Source organism: Bos grunniens, chromosome 22 (genome assembly GCF_055505025.1).
Source record: "Bos grunniens cultivar Pamir isolate PY7600 chromosome 22, Bosgru_T2T1.0, whole genome shotgun sequence".
Taxonomy (NCBI): domain Eukaryota; kingdom Metazoa; phylum Chordata; class Mammalia; order Artiodactyla; family Bovidae; genus Bos; species Bos grunniens.
The window spans coordinates 45,989,341-46,008,817 of record NC_141186.1 but is presented as its reverse complement, the minus strand read 5'-3'; the positions used below and the strand labels follow the sequence as shown (position 1 = coordinate 46,008,817).

General features: G+C 42.1%; 1 long non-coding RNA gene across 9 annotated transcripts in view; it reads left to right on the top strand.

The window, feature by feature from the left end:
- Positions 1-19,477, top strand: part of LOC147348371 (uncharacterized) — a 200,031-nt gene that overhangs the window by 125,519 nt on the left and 55,035 nt on the right. For 7 of the 9 annotated variants that reach the window (XR_015151520.1, XR_015151512.1, XR_015151513.1 and 4 more), the window contains 2 exons: positions 2,174-2,293; positions 4,409-4,525. This is a non-coding gene — a long non-coding RNA (uncharacterized LOC147348371). Of the gene's footprint in view, positions 1-1,702; positions 1,829-2,173; positions 2,294-4,408; positions 4,526-19,477 lie in introns of those variants that run through there. The other 2 variants (XR_015151515.1, XR_015151514.1) reach the window with 2 other exon arrangements.

The following is a 19,477-nucleotide window of genomic DNA, read 5'->3' as shown; positions in this document are numbered from 1 at the left end:
CCACCACAGGACAGGCTAACTCTTCCTTCCCAACCTCTAAGCCCTGCTGTCCTTCAGCTTGGTATGAACACACCATCCTCTGTGCCTGGATCACCTCTACTCTCCCTTCAAGACTGAACTTAAATCCCCCTCCAGCTTGACTTTCCAAACCTGCTGTTTGTGCCCTACCTGCTTGCACACAAATCAGACCAGTTCCCCCATCTCTGCACACATCATAGTCATGCTGGTGGGAATGGCCATCCCCTGTCCCTCTCCCAGGCTGTCAGTTCCAAGAGGGAAGGGATGAGCTCTGTACTGGGCATGTCAACACATTTTTAGTGATATGAATCTAAGGGGCGGAGGGACCTGCAGTGGCCCCAGTATACACCAGGCTGAGGATTCATAATTATTGCTTTCAGTCCCTCGAGAGTACCCCACTCTTCCTCACCACTGGCCTTTGCACATACTGTACCCTGTCCTCCTTTTCACTCTAGTGTCTTGTCCCTGAGCCTGGGTCAGGTTGCCCTATTTTAAGCTCTCTCAATCCACGTAGTTTTCCTCTAAAGACATTGTTCCCAGTGATCCCTGGACCCCCTGGAGCTCCTCTAAGCCCTTTCAGGGAGTTTGTGAGACCGAAACTGTTTTTCTAAATTATTAAGAAAATACAGTATACCTGAAACTGACACAATGTTATGTCAGTTTTATCTCCATTTTAAAAATCATACAAAGAAAATAATAATAGTAGGTGCTCAATAAACAGCCAGAAAATGAGTGACACCAGCCCAGTGATGGGTCCGAGGGTCAGTGCACATGCCCGAGACAAACCCTACCTCAGCAGGGGCAGTGGCTGGGGGAGGACTCCTCCCGGGAGAGACGAGAGGAGGAGGCCTGGAGGCAAATGGACCCCTGGGACTGGGCACCCACTGGGCAAAATCTTTGGGCCCAGTACAGTCCTATAAATGTACAGCCTCCCACTTGGCTCTGCATTTTTCCAATTTCTTGCAAGTGCATCTGGAACACATTAGAAAGGGGTCAGACTGGTTTGGAAAATGTTTGGGTAACTCTGGACGTGGGAGGTGGAGCTGGAAACCTGTGGGGAAGAACATGACCCCCAGACAAAGTTCACAGTTATGGCTGGAGAGCCGCTCGCCCGCCCGCCTGCCCGCCCAGGACAAGCTCCCGGCCGCCCCCTCTCACGCCCTGCCCATCATGGGGGGCCTCTGGCTCCACCTTCATCCCTCAAAGACCCATTGCAGAGTGGCTGTGGTAAGGAGACATCCCTCCATGGGCCCCTCCCTGCCCCCCACATCTTTTTCCTGTTGCTTCTGCCGACCCAAACCACAAACTCAGCCCAGGCCCTGCTCCATGAACAGCAATGGCAGTGACAGTAATCGGAACCCGTAAGTCACTTCCCATCTGTGGGGACCTCGTGTCCCAGGTGAGGGGCTTCACGAACATCTTAGCCTTTGAATAAACCCCCCAACCATATGCATTCCCATTCTCACATCTCAGGTAAGGAAACTGAGGTGCAGGAAGACGACCCGACTCTCTCGAGGCCATAAAGCTGAGACTCAGACCCGAGTTGCCCAGCGCCGGTTTGTCACGTGCCCTCCATGGCACACTGGCATCCCAGGAACCTAAAAGGATTCTCTAGAAGCCAGTTCCTCTTCTCCCGAATCAAGGAGGTGCAGGGGCAGCTTAAAGGAGGGGCTTAAAAGCAAGGGAAAGCGTCTTATCCGTGGCACCTGGTTACCCATACCAATCAGCTGTTTTAAATTAGCCTCCCCTGCTCTTGGCTGCAGCTCCTGATCAGGTCTCCAACGCCGCCTTCTCCACGAGTTATCTTGGGGTGAGCGACTACCATGGACTCGAAACCCACTTCCTCAGCCCACCCTAGCCCTCGGAAGATGGGGGCGCTTCAGAATATAGAGACGTTAATTTTCTAAGACCAACTCCTTTCTCCCGGACCATCTGAGAAATCCAGGGCTAAGTAATGTTCAAGGCATTCACGGGAGACAGGTAACCAGCCTGGCCCCAGAGCAGAGAGGAGGCTGGCCAGGGGTGCTGCTTTGCTCATGGCTCGTGTTGAAGGACAGCAGAGCCCTCGAGCTGGTGGCAGTTTACAGAGGGCACAGATGGAAGCCGGGAAAGGCCTCGTCCGCAGTCATTTCAGCCCAGCCTCTCCTCTGTCTAGACCTGTGCTGTCCTATGCTGCAGCTGCCAGCTGCCTATGACTCCAAAAAGCGGCTAATCTGTATCCGGGTGTCCTGGCCAAGAGACACTCCCGACCTTGAAGACTTGGCACAGGAGAAATGTGAGTCATTGCAATAGTAATTTTTGCATTGATTTCATGTTGAAATAACAAATATTTGATATATGGGGTTAAATATATTATCAGAAGTAATTTCACCTTCTTGCTGTTTCTAATGGGCTATCCTACAATTGTAAATTACCCAGGGGGTTGGCATATTTCTGTTTGACAGCACCACCTTTGATACAGGGCACAGCCCCATCTGGGGTTTCCTTCCTCCCCATTCCCCCGCAGTTCAGTCGCCCACAGCCCCTCTCTCCCTTGAAGCCTGCCCCTCCTTGTCCAGGGCACCCTGGGGCTCCCCATGACAGGTCAGATCAAGCCTCAGCCACTCTCCCCAGCCTTCCGGGCCACCTGGTTGACTGACCCTGTCCTGACCTCAGCTGATGACCCCAGAAGCCGTCTCCATCTTCCTTTCATCCCCTCTGTGTCCTGGCACACTTCTGGAGCCCCAGGTGGAGAACCACCCTCCTCCTGCCCCCGCTCCTTCTGGTCTTTTGCTTCTGAAGTTGACAGGTAATTGCTCCTTCCCTTCTCTTTAATGAGCTCCTGGCTCCTGGGGTGCAAGGAACATGGGCCTGGGCTTGCCCTCCGTCTAGAACCAGTTGCTACCTGACCTCAGCTGCATCACCCCAGCGCAGATGCCCAACAGGAGTGTTGGGCCGACCGAGCCTGGCCTCTCCCCCTGAGCTGCACCCCCGTGAGCACTGATACCAGGGCAGAGCCAGGCATCTGGGTGCTCCCTGTTCCCACTGCTCCTCGCCTCCCAGAGCCCTCCTGCTGGAGGGTATCTCCCTGACTTCCCTTCCTCAAGAATTCAGGCTCTGTCTTCTGCAGAACCCCACTCCAACCACACAGGCTTCCCTCCCATCAGCTCAACCAAGTGCACACTTCTGCTTTTAGAACTCCAAAAGCAGAAAGAAAAGGGGGCAGAAAGACGCCCCTGTGATCTATAGGCCTTTGATACTCACCAAGCACATTTGCTTGTAGCCTTTAATCCCTGCAATCAAGCCCATGTAACAATGAAGCTGAGGCTCAGAGGGATAAAGGAGTGCCCTCAGGACCGTATGGAGGCAGGCTCTGAAGCTGCCATTGGTATTACTCTCTTTTATGACTGAGTAGTAGTCCTCTGTGTGCATGTACGTGTGTGTGTGTGTTTATGATATACACATACATACCACGTGTTTATCCATTCGTCTTTGTTGGACATGTAGGTTGTTTCATGTCTTGGCTATTGTAAACAATGCTGCTATGAACATTGAGCTGCATGTTATCTTTTTGAGTTAAGAGTTTTCTTCAGATATATGCCCTAGAGTGAGATAATTGTATCATATAGTAACTCTATTTTTAGTTTCTTAAGGAATCTCCATATTGGTTTTCCATAGTGGCTACACCAGTTTACATTCCCAGCAACAGTGTAGGAGGGTTCCCTTTTCTCTTTAGCATTTATTATTTGTAGACATTTTGACGATGGCCATACTGACTGGTGTGAGGTGGCGGTGGCAGTGGTGGTTGGAGTTTGAGCAAACTCTGGGAGATAGTGCAAGACGGGTAAGCCTGGTGTGCTGCAGTCCGTGGGGTTGCAAAGAGTTGGACACAACTTAGCAACTGAACAACAACGATTCTGCCTGGTGTGAGGTGGAACCTCATTGTGGTTTCCGTTTCTCTAATAATTAAAGATGTTGAGCATCTTTTCATGTGCCTGTTGCCATCTGTATGTCATCTTGGGAGAAATGTCTATTTAGGTCTTCTGCCCACTCTTTGACTGGGACCTTTGTTTTTATTTTTATCGAGTTGCGTGAGCTGTTGCTATATGTTGGAGATTAATCCACTGTCAGTTGGATGTTTGCAGATATTTTGTCTCAGGCTTCTAGTTTCCTTCGCCATGCAAAACGCTAAGTGTGATTAGGTCTCTGCAAACATCTTAACCCCTCTGCGCCCGTTTCCTCACCTGTAAAGTGGCAGTGACCATCTCAGAGTTCTCATGGGGATTAAGTGAGTGCATACAGGGTTTGTATTTAAAGCAGTGCCTACCGGTGCCACAGAGTAAGTCCTCAGTAAATGGTAGCTGTTCATATTAATATGTATTTAGTGAGTACTTAATCTCCTCTTCACTAGGCTGTGAGCTCCTAGAGGATGGGAGATGTGACCTGGGCCATCCTTAGCCTCCAGCCTCAGTCTCCAGGCAAGGTCTTGAGGGTGCTCTGATTATGACAGTGAGACACGGGGATCCAGGTAAGTGCAGATCTTGTGAACTAACTGTTTGTGGCCCACAGAAACCGGCTGCTGTTGCTTCTTGTTGATTTGGAACAAAGGAATTGGCTTCTAGATGATCCTTTTCGGGTCCTAGAATATTGGTGTACTGTGGAGGGAATGGAACGAACTTTGGTGCTGGGGAAATGTAGGAGATATGTTCTACTGATTTTGACTTCACTTTAGAAAAGAGACTACTTGCCTTATATGGGTGCTGATTCTTCTCACTTATTAATTCTTTGTTACTTCTTCCATCATCCAACGTTTTAAACAAAAAAAAAATTTTACCAGTCCTATGAATTAAGTTTTGTAACACACTGAAACCATACTCAGAGAAAACTAGTCAATCTAATCACACTAGGACCACAGCCTTGTCTAACTCAATGAAACTAAGCCATGCCCGTGGGGCAACCCAAGATGGGCAGGTCATGGTGGAGAGATCTGACAGACTGTGGTCCACTGGAGAAGAGAATGGCAAACCACTTCAGTATTCTTGCCTTGAGAACCCATGAACAGTATGAAAAGGCAAAATGATAGGATACTGAAAGAGGAACTCCCCAGGTCAGTAGGTGCCCAATATGCTACTGGAGATCAGTGGAGAAATAACTCCAGAAAGAATGAAGGGATGGGGCCAAAGCAAAAACAATACCCAGCTGTGGATGTGACTGGTGATAGAAGCAAGATCCGTAGCTGTAAAGAGCCGTATTGCATAGGAACCTGGAATGTCAGGTCCATGAATCAAGGCAAATTGGAAGTGGTCAAACAAGAGATGGCAAGAGTGAATGTCGACATTCTAGGAATCAGCGAACTGAAATGGACTGGAATGGGTGAATTTAACTCAGATGACCATTATATCTACTACTGCAGGCAGGAATCCCTCAGAAGAAATGGAGTAGCCATCATGGTCAATAAAAGAGTCTGAGATGCAGTACTTGGATGCAATCTCAAGAACGACAGAATGATCTCTATTCGTTTCCAAGGCAAACCATTCAATATCACAGTAATCCAAGTCTAAGCCCCAACCAGTAACGCAGAAGAAGCTGAAGTTGAATGGTTCTATGAAGACCTACAAGACCTTTTAGAACGAACACCCAAAAAAGATGTCCTTTTCATTATAGGGGACTGGAATGCAAAAGTAGGAAGTCAAGAAACACCTGGAGTAATAGGCAAATTTGGCCTTGGAATACGGAATGAAGCAGGGCAAAGACTAATAGAGTTTTGCCAAGAAAATGCACTGGTCATAACAAACACCCTCTTCCAACAACACAAGAGAAGACTCTACACATGGACATCACCAGATGGTCAACACTGAAATCAGATTGATTATATTCTTTGCAGCCTAAGATGGAGAAGCTCTATATAATCAGCAAAAACAAGACCAGGAGCTGACTGTGGCTCAGACCATGAACTCCTTATTGCCAAATTCAGACTTAAATTGAAGAAAGTAGGGAAAACCACTAAACCATTCAGGTATGAACTAAATCAAATCCCTTATATTATACAGTGGAAGTGAGAAATAGATTTAAGGGCCTAGATCTGATAGATACAGTGCCTGATGAACTATGGAATGAGATTCATGACATTGTACAGGAGACAGGGATCAAGACCATCCCCACGGAAAAGAAATGCAAAAAAGCAAAATGGTTGTCTGGGGAGGCCTTATAAATAGCTGTGAAAAGAAGAGAAGCAAAAAGCAAAGGAGAAAAGGAAAGATATAAACATCTGAATGCAGAGTTCCAAAGAATAGCAAGAAGAGATAAGAAAGCCTTCTTCAGCGATCAATGCAAAGAAATAGAGGAAAACAACAGAATGGGAAAGACTAGGGATCTCTTCAAGAAAATCAGAGATACCAAGGGAACATTTCATGCAAAGACGAGCTCAATAAAGGACAGAAATGGTATGGACCTAACAGAAGCAGAAGATATTAAGAAGAGATGGCAAGAATACACAGAAGAACTGTACAAAAAAGATCTTCACAACCCAGATAATCACGATGGTGTGATCACTCATCTAGAGCCAGACATCCTGGAATGTGAAGTCAAGTGGGCCTTAGAGAGCATTACTACGAACAAAGTTAATGGAGGTGATGGAATTCCAGTTGAGCTATTCCAAATCCTGAAAGATGATGCTGTGAAAGTGCTGCACTCAATATGCCAGCAAATTTGGAAAACTCAGCAGTGGCCACAGGACTGGAAGAGGTCAGTTTTCATTCTAATCCCAAAAAAGACAATGCCAAAGAATGCTCAACCTACCGGACAATTGCACTCATCTCACACACTAGTAAAGTAATGCTCAAAGGTCTCCAAGCCAGGCTTCAGCAATATGTGAACCGTGAACTTCCTGATGTTCAAGCTGGTTTTAGAAAAGGCAGAGGAACCAGAGATCAAATTGCCAACATCCGCTGGATCATGGAAAAAGCAAGAGAGTTCCAGAAAAACATCTATTTCTGCTTTATTGACTATGCCAAAGCCTTTGACTGTGTGGATCACAATAAACTGAGGGAAATTCTGAAAGAGATGGGAATACCAGACCACCTGACCTGCCTCTTGAGAAATTTGTATGCAGGTCAGGAAGCAACAGTTATAACTGGACATGAACAACAAACTGGTTCCAAATAGGAAAAGGAGTACGTCAAGGCTGTATATTGTCACCCTGTTTATTTAACTTCTATGCAGAGTACATTATGAGAAACGCTGGGCTGGAAGAAACACAAGCTGGAATCAAGATTGCTGGGAGAAATATCAATAACCTCAGATATGCAGATGACACCACCGTTATGGCAGAAAGTGAAGAGAAACTCAAAAGCCTCTTGATGAAAGTGAAAGTGGAGAGTGAAAAAGTTGGCTTAAAGCTCAACATTCAGAAAACGAAGATCATGGCATCCGGTCCCATCACTTCATGGGAAATAGATGGGAAAACAGTGGAAACAGTGTCAGACTTTATTTTTCTGGGCTCCCAAATCACTGCAGATGGTGACTGCAGCCATGAAATTAAAAGACGCTTACTCCTTGGAAGGAAAGTTATGACCAACCTAGATAGCATATTCAAAAGCAGAGACATTACTTTGCCAACAAAGGTTCGTCTAGTCAAGGCTATGGTTTTTCCTGTGGTCATGTACAGATGTGAGAGTTGGACTCTGAAGAAGGCTGAGCACCGAAGAATGGATGCTTTTGAAGTGTGGTGTTGGAGAAGACTCTTGAGAGTCCCTTGGACTGCAAGGAGATCTAACCAGTCCATTCTGAAGGAGATCAGCCCTGGGATTTCTTTGGAAGGAATGATGCTAAAGCTGAAACTCCAGTACTTTGGCCACCTCATGCGAAGAGTTGACTCATTGGAAAAGACTGTGATGCTGGGAGGGATTGGGGGCAGGAGGAGAAGGGGACGACAGAGGATGAGGTGGCTGGATGGCATCACTGACTCAATGGACATGAGTCTGAGTGAACTCCGGGAGTTGGTGATAGACAGGGAGGCCTGGCATGCTGCGATTCATGGGGCAGCAAAGAGTTGGACACGACTGAGCGACTGATCTGATCTGATTTCTGATTTTGACACCAGCTGGAATAAGATATCTGTGTTTAAGAAATGCATTATAGTGTATGATTAACGGCAGTTTGGTTTGAACAGTCCAGCTTAATGGAACATGAGCAAAAGGGGAAGCAAATGCCAGTATTTATTGAATGGTTCCAAGTAACCTATTCTTCACATGCAGCACTGTGTTAAACATTAAATCCTACAAAAGAGTGTGATCCCTGGTTGTATAGACAGGGACACTTAGGACTCAAAGGCTTTGTTGTGATACTGTTCACTCAGGAGTTGCTGTGTCAGGATTCAAACCCAAGTCTGCTGGCTCCATCATCCATTTCTTCCTCTGGGCCAGGTTGCCGTGTGACTAATGGGGCACTTAATCTGAAGGTCATCTCTTATATGGAATAAAATAGCCCATACAATCTGCTCACGATGATAGATTTTTCAGCAAACCTTTTCCCCCATAAAATATGAGGGGAAAACCTCGCCTAGCGTCAACTCCATTACCACCTAATGAAAATAATAAATCACAATTAATCTTAAACATTTTGTTTTTACTATAGCTCTAAAAATATACATAAAGATTCAATGTTTAAAAAAAAATCCAAAAGGATGGATGTGTTAATGAGGAATTCCATTCATAGAAAGTTAAAAAACAAAAACACATATTTTAGGGTTGCACGTGGTTTATGGAAATTTCTGGTTGCTATAGGACATGAATGCGATGATTTACAATACACCAAAACTCATACGGCACTGACTTGCAGAAAGCTTACTTTCTCTGTAATGATCGGGTGTCACAAATCTGAGTTCACTCGTGTAGTTTATAGTTGCATTCAGGTGATGGAGAACATTGAATCTAGTTTTGGGAAGAGGGACTTTTCAGTAGTCATTTGGTTTTTTGTGTATTTTCTTTTTAAATGAAGTATAATTGATTTATGATGTTGTATTAGTGTCCAGTGTGAAACAAAGTGATTCAGTTCTACATGTATATCTATGTGTATATATTTTCTTTTTCACATTCTTTTCCACTGTAGGCTGTTATAATATGCTGAGTATAGTGCCCTGTGCTGGGCAGTAGGACCTTGTTGTTAATGTACTTTATACATAGTAGTTTATGTCTGCTAATCCCAAATCCCTAATTTATCCCTCCCCATCCTTTGGCCCCTTTGGTAACCATAAATTTGTTTTCTGGGTCCATGAGTCTGTTTTGGTTGTCTTTTTTTTTTAGTTTTTATTTTATTTTTTTTTATTTTATTTTTAAACTTTACAAAATTGTTGGTTTTCTAAATAAGTTCATTTGTATCATATTTTAGATTGTATGTATAAGTGATATCATTGGAATTCATCTTTGACTGATTTACTTCACTGAGAATGATAATCCCTAGGTCCATCCACGTTGATGCAAATGGCATTATTTCACTCTTTTTTACGGCTGAGCAGCAAGCCTCTGCGTGTGTGTGTGTGTGTGTGTGTGTGTGTCTGTGTCTCCTCTATCCGTTCTCCTGTTAATGGACATTTCGGTTGCTTCCATGTCTTGGCTATTGTAAAGAATGCTGCTCTGAACACTGGGCTGCATGTAACCTTTGGAATTAAGAGTTTTCTCCACATATATGCCCAGCAGTGGAATTGCTGTTATCATATGGACAGAGGAGTCTGTGGGCTACAGTCCATGGGGTCATAAAAGAGTCAAACATGACTTAGAGAATTAAGAAAAACAACAGAAAAATGACACCTCTGCTTTTAGTTTTTAATGAACTTCCACACCGTTGTCCGTAGTGGCTACACCGATTTGCTTCCCCATCAACAGTGCAGGAGGGCTCCTTTTCTCTCCGCGTCCACTCCCACATTTATTATTCATACACTTGTTGATGCTGGCCATTCTGATCGGTCTGAGGTGATAACTCACTGTAGTTTTGATTTGGATTTCGCTAATAATTAGCAATGTTGAGCATCTTTTCATGTGGCTATTGGAAATGTGTATGCCTTCTTTGAAAAAAATGTCTATTTAGGTCTTCAACTCATTTTTAAAATGTGCTTGTTACTGAACGGAGCTATCTGTATACCTTAGATATTAAGCCCTTATTGGTTGCATTGCTTGCAAATGCCAGGGCCAAAAGGGTGGGGTGGGGTGGAGAGGGGAAACGGGGAGTTGGTGTTTAATGGGGACAGAGTTTCAGTTTTGGAAAGTGAAAAACTGGGGAGGCGGATGATGGTGAGGGTTGTATAACAATATGAGGGTACGTAGTGCCTCTGACCTGTACAGTTAAATGTGGTTACAGCAGTATGTTTTATATTATGTGACTGTTACCACACAAACAACATTAGGAAAAGAAAGCTGTCCCATGCTCTTAGATTTGAAGAATACTGTTAAAATAGCCATACTACCCAAGGCAGTGGGCAGATTCAGTGAGATCCCTATCAAATTACCTGGCATATTGGTGTTCTGGGATATTGCTATTCTGTGGAGGGTACGAAACAAACTTTGTTGCTGAGGAGAATGTAGGAGAAACACCAGCTAGAATAAGACATTTGTTTTTAAGAAATGCAATATTAGTATGTTTAACTGCAGTTTGTGATTCTAACTCGCGGCTAGCAGAATAAATAATGTGGAGGTTTGAACAGCCCAGCTTCATGGAACATAAGCAAAGGGGAAAGCAAATGCCAATATTTATTGAATGGTTCCAAGTAATCTGTTCTTGACATGCAGCACCATGTTAAATATTAACTCCTACAAAGTAGTGTGATCCCTGGATCCATAGACAAGAGACACTTAAGACTCAAAGCTTTGCCACAATGCCATTCACTCAAGAGTTGTATCAGGATTCAAACCCAAGTCTGCTAGCTCCAGCTTCCATGTTCTTCCACGGGGCCAGGTTACGGTGTGACTACGGGGTAACTTAATCTGAAGTCATCTCTTATATGCATTAAAATAGCGCATACAGTCTGCTCATGATAATAGATGTTTCAGCAAATCTTTTCCCCCAAAGAATATGAAGAAAAAACACTTGCCTAGTGTCACCTCACTTACCACCTAGTGAAAACAATAAATCACAATTAATCTTATACATTTGCTTTTACTATCATTCTAAAAATGTACATAAATGTTCAGTGTTAAAAAAAAAAAAAATCCAAAAGGATGGATGTGTAAATGAGGAATTCCATTCACAGAAAGTTAAAAACAAAAACACATATTTTAGGGTTGCAAGCGGTTTATGGAAATTTCTGGTTGCTATGAATGCAATGATCTACAGTACACCAAAACTCATACAGCACTGGCTTGCAGAAAGCTTGCTTTCTCTGTAATGATCGGGTGTCACAAATCTGAGTTCACTTGGGTAGTTTGTAGTTGCATTCAGGTGATGGAGAACACTGAATCTAGAGCTGGGAAGAGGGACTTTTTGGTAGTTAGTTGACATTTTGTGTTTTCTTTTTCAATGAAGTATTGTTGATATAGAATGGTGTGTTAGTGTGCAGTGTATAACAAAGTGATTCTGGTCTGCGTATGTTTCTCTCTCTATTTTTTCTTTTTCATATTCTTTTCCATTATAGGTTGTTATAATATATAATATATAATATTAATATATATTATATTAATATATATTAATATATATTTAATTTATATTTTAATTTAATATAAATTAATATATATTTAATATTAATTTATATTAATTAATTTATATTAATTAATATATATTTTAATTTAATATAAATTAATATATATTTAATATTAATAATTAATATTAATATATAATATATAATATACTGAGTATAGTTCCCTGTGGTATGCAGTAGGACCTTGTTGTTAATGTATTTTATACATAGTTCTCTACATGTGTTAATCCCAAATCCCTAATTTACACTGCCCACCCCCATTCTTTGTCCCCTTTAGTAATCATAAATTCGTTTTCTGAGTCCATGCGTCTGTTTTAGTTTTGTAAATACATTCGTGTCATATTTTAGACTGGGCGTAAAAGTGATGTCGTTGGAATTTGACTGATTTACTAAGTATGATGATCTCTAGATCCATCCATGTTGCTACAAATGGCATTATTTAATTCTTTGTTATGACCAAGTAGTGATCCATTCTGTGTATGTGTATCTTCTCTATTCATTTATCTGTTCGTGGACATTTGGGTTGCTTCCATCTCTTGGCTACTGTAAATAATGTTGCTATGAACACTGAGCTGCATTTAACGATTGGAATTAAGAGTTTTCTCCAAATTCATGCCCAGGAGTGAAATTGCTGTATCATATGGCCAGAGGAGCCAGGTGGGCAGCAGTCCATGGGGTCACAAAAGCGTCAGGCATGACTTAAGAGACTCAACAACAAGAACAAAACGACATCTCTATGTTCCGTTTTTTCATGAACTTCTTCCCTGTTGTCCGTAGTGGCTTCACCAACTTACTTCCCCACCAACAGTGCAGGCGGTTCTTTTTCCCTCCAGATCCTGTCCCGCATTTATTATTTGTAGACTTGCTGATTGTAGCCATGCGGACTGGTCTGAGATGATACCTCAGACCAACTGTAGTTTTGATTTGGATTTCCTTAATAATTAGCAATGTTGAGCATCTTTTCATGTGGCTACTGGAAATGTGTATGCCTTCTTTGAAAAAAAATGTTTATTTAGGTCTTCTACCCATTTTAATTTTTTGTGTGTGTTTCTGAACTGAGCTATGTGTATACTTTAGATATCAAATCCTTATTGGTCACATTGCTTGCAAATATTTTCTCCCAATTCGGTGGTTGTCTTTTCATTTGTTTATAAGTTTCCTTTGTTGTATAAAAGCTTATAAGCTTGAGCACGTTCCATTGGGAGCTGACCTAAGAAAACATTGCTATGATTTATCTCAGAGAAGTTTTTGCCTATAATCTCTAGTAGGAGTTTCATAGTGTTATGTCTTACGTTTAAGACTTTGAACCATCTTGAGTTTATTTTTGTGTATGATGTGAGGGTGCATTCTGACTTAATTGATTTACATACAGTTGTCCAGCTTTCCAAACACCACTTGCTGAAAAGATGGTTTTTTCCCCATTGGATATTCTTGCCTCCTTTGTGAAAATGTGTCGACTGTGGATGTATGGCTTTATTTCTGGGCTTTCTCTCCTGCTCCATTGATCCGTGCGTCTGTTTCTCTGCCAGTATCATTCTGTTTCAATTGTGGTAGCTTCATAGTATTGTCTGAAGTCTGGTAAAGTTATCCCTCCTGTTTTCTTCTTTGTCCTCAGGATGTTTTTGGCAGTTTGGATCTTTATGGTTCAATATAAATGTTAGGATCATTTGCTCTGGTTCTATGAAAAATATCATGGCTAGTTTGACAGGAATCACATTGACTCTGTGGATTGCCTTGGGCAGCATGGCTGTTTTAACAGTATTCTTCAAACCCAAGCGCATGGAATAGCTTTCCTCTTTTTTTTTTTTTTTTTTTTGGTATGTTTTTTATGTGGTAAAAGTCATATAATATAAAACACACTATTTGAATCATATTTAACTGTGCAGCTCAGTACCACTAGATATATTCACACTGTTGTACAACCCCCACCATCATCTACCTCCCCAATTTTTCACTTTCCTAAACTGGAACTCTGTCCCCATTATACACTAGCTCCCCGTTTCCCCTCTCCACCCCACCTCACCCTCTGGCCCCTGGGACTTGCCAATGTACTTTCTGACTCTGTGAATTTGACTATTCTAGGTATCTCAAATAGGTAGAATCAAACAGTATGTGTCTGTTCAGTTCAGTTCATTCGCTCAGCCAAGTCCAACTCTTTGAGACCCCATGGACTGCAGCACACCAGACTTCCCTGTCCATCACCAACTCCCAGAGCTTGCTGAAACTCACGTTCATCAAGTCGGTGATACCATCCAACCATCTCATCCTCTGTCGTCCCCTTCTCCTCCCGCCTTCAATCTTTCCCAGAATCAGGGTCTTTTCTAATGAGTCAGTTCTTCACATCAGGTGGCCAAAAGTATTAGAGTTTCTGTTTCAGCATCAGTCCTTCCAGTGAATATTCAGGACTGATTTCCTTTAGGATTGACTGGTTGGATCTCTTTGCAGTCCAAGGGACTCTCAAGAGTCTTCTCCATACCACAGTTCAAAAGCATCAGTTCTTTGGCACTCAGCTTTCTTTACAGTCCAACTCTCACATTCATACATGACTAGTGGAAAAGCCATAGCTTTGACTAGACAGACTTTGGTCAGCAAAGTAACATCTCTGCTTTTTAATATGCTCTCTAGGTTGGTCAAAGCTTTTCTTCTGAGGAGCAAGCGTCTTTTAATTTCAAGGTTACAGTCACCATGTGTAGTGATTTTGGAGGCCCAAAAATATAAAGTCTCTCACTCTTTCCACTGTTTCCCCATCTATTTGCCATGAAGTGATGGGACCGGATGCCATGATCTTAGTTTTCTGAATGTTGAATTTTAAGCCAACTTTTTTACTCTCCTCTTTCACTTTCATCAAGAGGCTTTTTAGTTCCTCTTCACTTTCTGCCATAAGGGTGGTGTCATCTGCATATTTGAGGTTATTGATATTTCTCCCATCAATCTTGATTCCAGCTTGTGCTTCATCCAGCCTGGCATTTTGCATGATGTACTCTGCATAGAAGTTAAATAAGCAGGATGACAATATACAGCCTCAGTGTACTCCTTTCCTGATTGGGAATCAGTCTTTTGTTCCATGTCCAGTTCTAACTGTTGATTTTTGACCTGCATACAGATTTCTCAGGAGGCAGGTCAGGTGGTCTGGTATTCTATCTATTTAAGAATTTTCCAGTTTTTTGTGATCTACACAGTCAAAGGCTTTGGCATAGTCAATAAAGCAGAAATAGATGTTTTTCTGGAACTCTGTAGCTCTTTCAATGATCCAACAGATGTTGGCAAGTTGATCTCTGGTTCCTCTGCCTTTTCTAAATCCAGTTTGAACATCTGGAAGTTCACGGTTCACATACTATCAAAGCCTGGGTTGGAAAATTTTGAGCATGACTTTACTAGCGTGTGAGATGAGTGCAATTGTGCGGTAGTTTGAGCATTCTTTGGCATTGCCTTTCTTTGGGACTGGAATGAAAACTGACCTTTTCCAGTCCTGTGGCCACTGCTGAGTTTTCCAAATTTGCTGGCATATTGAGTGCAGCACTTTCACAGCATCATCTTCCAGGATTTTAAATAGCTCAACTGGAATTCTATCACCTCCACTAGCTTTGTTGGTAGTGATGCTTCCTAAGGCCCACTTTACTTCACATTCCAGGATGTCTGGCTCTAGGTTGGTGATCACACCATTGTGGTTATCTGGGTCGTGAAGATCTTTTTTATATAGTTCTTCTGTGTATGCTTGTCACCTCCTAACATCTTCTGCTTCTGTTAGGTCCATACCATTTCTCTCCTTTATTGAGCCCATCTTTGCATGAAATGTTCCCTTGGTATCTCTAATTTTCTTGAAGAGATCTCTAGTCTTTCCCATTCTGTTGTTATCCTCTATTTCTTTCCATTGATTCCTGAGGAAGGCTTTTTTATCTCTCCTTGCTCTTCTTTGGAACTTTGCATTCAAATGGGTATATCTTTCTTTTTCTCCTTTGCCTTTCACTTCTCTTCTTTTTATAACTGTTTTTAAGGCCTCCTCAGACAACCATTTTGCCTTTTTACGTTTCTTTTTCTTAGGGATGGTCTTGATCCCTGCCTTCTGTACAATCTCACAAACCTCCGTCCATAGTTCATCAGGCACTCTGTCTATCAGATCTAGTCCCTTAAATCTGTTTCTCACTTCCACTTTATAGTCATAGGGATTTTATTTAGGTCATGCCTGAATGGTCTAATGGTTTTCCCTACTTTCTTCAATTTAAGTCTGAATTTGGCAATAAGGAGTTCATGATCTGAGCCACAGTCAGCTCCTGGTCTTTTTTTTGCTGACTGTATAGAGCTTCTCTATCTTTGACGGCAAGAATATAATCGATCTGATTTGGGTATTGACCATCTGATGATGTCCATGTGTAGAGTCTTCTCTTGTGTTGTTGGAAGAGGGTGTTTTCTATGACCAGTGCATTCTCTTGGCAAAACTCTGTTAGCCTTTGCCCTACTTTTTTCTATACTCCAAGGCCAAATTTGCCAGTTACTCCAGGTATCTCTCAACTTCTTACTTTTACATTCCAGTCCCCTATAATGAAAAGGACATCTTTTTTGGGTGTTAATTCTAGAAGGTCTTGTAGGTCTTCATAGAACCATTCAGCTTTGAACCATTCGATTTGTCTGTACCTAATGTATATTGCATCTCCTGCATTGGCAGGCAGATTCTTTCACCACTGTGCCATCTGGGAAGCCCCAGGGGATAAGGAGAGGAGATCAAATTAGCACAGTGGGCCTGGTAGGCTGCAGTCCACGAGGTCACTAAGAGTGGGACACGACTGAGCGACTTCACTTCGACTTTTCACTTTCATGCATCGGAGAAGGAAATGGCAGCCCACTCCAGTGTTCTTGCCTGGAGAATCCCAGGGACGGGGGAACCTGGTGGGCTGCCGTCTATGGGGTCCCACAGAGTCGGACACAACTGAAGCGACTTAGCAGCAATGTATATTAGGATGCATTTTAAGGTTAACTTAATGTATATGCTACAAACAGATTCTCCCCTCCCCCCCGTGCTGTACAGTAGATTCTCATTAGTTACCCGCTTCATACACAGCGGTTGGTGTATATACGTAAATCCCAGTCTCCCAGTGTGTCCTAACCACCCCCCACCCCTTGGTGTCCATGCGTTTGTGCTCTCATGTTTGTGTCTCTCTTTCTGCTTTGCAAATAGGTTCATCTGTACTATTTTTCTAGATTACACATAGATGCATTAATGTACACTCTGTGTTTTTCTTTTTCTCACTCACTTCACTCTGTATGACAGCCTCTAGGTCCATCACGCCTTAACAAATGGCAGCATTTCATTCATTTTATAGCTGAATAATATTCCATTGTGTATAGGCACCACATCATTTTTATCCATTCCTCTGTCGATAGATGAGGCTGTCTCCGTATCCTAGCTATTGAAAATAGTGCTGCAATGAGCATTGGGGTGCATGTATCCTTTTGAACTGTGATGTTCCTGGGCACATGCCCAGGAGTGGGATTGCTGGGTCATGTGATAGTTCTATTTTTTATTTTTCAACCCACTCCAGCATTCTTGCCTGGAGAATCCCCGTGGACAGAGGAGCCTGGCAGGCTGCAGTCCTTGGGGTCGCAAAAAATTGGACACAACTGAGCCCAGCGCAGCAAGGAACCTCTGTACTGTTCTCCGCAGTGGCTGTATCAGTGTACATCCCCATCCACACTGTAAGAGGTTCCCTTTTCTCCATACCCTCTCCAGCATTTATTGTTTGTATATTTTTTGGCAATGGCCATTCTGACTGGTGGGAGGTGATACCTCAGTTGTACTTTTGACTTGCATTTATCTGATTCTCGTGGATGTTGAGCATCTTTTCATATGCCTCTTAGCCATCTGTATGTCTTCCTTGGAGAAATGTCTATTTAGGTCTTATACCGGTGGTGCTAGTGATAAAGAACCTGCCTGCCAATGCAGGAGACGTGAGAGATACAGGTTCGATCCCTGGGTAGGAAAGATCCCCTGGAGGAGGGCATGGCAACCCAGTCTAGTATTCCTGCCTAGAGAATCCCAGGAACAGAGGAGACTGGTGGGTTACAATCCATGGGGTCGCAAAGAGTCAAACACAATTGAAACGACTTAGCACGCACCCACATGCCAGTTTTTTTATTAGGTTATTTGTTTTTCTTTCTTTTTTTTTTAATACCAAAAAATGGTATATTTCTTCAAACCATCTTCTCTTATCTTTATCAATGTTTTATAGTCTCAGTGTATAAGTCTTTCACCTCCTCAGTTAGGTTAATTCCTATTTTGTTCTTTTTGATGCAGTTTTAAAAGTGATTTGTTTTTTACTTTCTCTTCCCATTCATTGTTAGTGTAAAGAAATACAGTAGATTTCTGTATGTTAATCTTATATCCTGCCGCATTGCTAAATTTGTTTTTCTATTCTAATCGTTTTTGTGTGGAGTCCTTAGGATTTCCTAATATGGTATCATGTCATCTACATATAATGACAATTTTACCTCTTCCCTTCTAATTTGGATATGGTTTATTATTTTCCTCATCTGATTGCTAAGCCTAGGACTTCCAATACTTTGTCGAATAGAAGTGGTGAGAGTGGGCTTCCTTGTCTTATTCCAGACTTTAGTGGGAAGACTTGAAATAGATCACTGAGTATTATGTAGGCTGTAAGGTTATCCTAAACTGCTTTTACTATGCTGAGATGTGTTCCCTCTATATCCACTTTGGTAAGAGTTTTTATCACGAATGGATGTTAAATGTTGTCAGTTGCTTTTTCTGAATCTATGGAGATGATCGTGTGGCTTTTGTTATTTCATTTTTTCATGTGCTGTATCAGACTGATTGGTTTGCCTATTTTGAATGATCCTTGTGACCCTGGGATGAATCCAACTTGATTGCAGTGTATGGTCCTTCTTATGTATTGTTGGGTTTCGTTTGCTCATGTTTTGTTGAATTTTTGCATGTAAATTCATCAAATTATATGATCTGTGATTTTCTTTTTTTGGTAGTGTCTTTGTCTGGTTTTGGTATCCGAGTGGCTTCACAGAATAACTTTGAGAGTATTCTCTCCTCTTCGGTCTGTTAGAAAGTTTTGAGAGGCATTGGTACATGTTCTTTTTTAAATATTTGGTAGAATTCTCCAGTGAAGCCATCTAGTGCTAGACTTTTTTTTCCACAGGGAGTTTTTAAAAACTCCCTGCAGGTTCTATTTTACTTCTAGTGATCATTCTGTTCAGAATATCTTATTTCTTCTTGATTCAGTTTCAGTAAGCTGTACATTTCTAGACACTTGTCCATTTCTAATAGTTTGTCCATTTTTTATCATATAATTGCTTTTTTATTCCTATTTTTTTTTAAAAAACTTTTATTTTGGAGTATATTTGGTTAACAATGTTGTTTCAGGTGTACAGCAAAGTGATTCAGTTATACAGATATCTGTTCTTTTTCAAACTCTCCTCCTGTTTAGCTTATTACAGAGTATTGAGCAGAGTTCTCTGTGCACATATGATAATTTCTTTTTGGTTATCTGTTTTAAAGACAGCCGTGTGTACTTGTCAATCTCTATCTTCTACTCTATCCCTCTCCCCGATCCTTACCCCATGGTAACCAGAAGTCTATTTTCTGTGAGTCATTTTTTGTTTTGTAAATGAGCTCATTTGTTTAGTTTATATATATATATTTCACACTTAAGTTATATATAAATGTCTTTCTCTGTCTGACTTACTTCACTTAGTATAATTATTTCCGGGTCCCTACATGCTCCTACAAATGGCATTATTTCAATCTTTTTAATGGCTGAATTATATTCCACT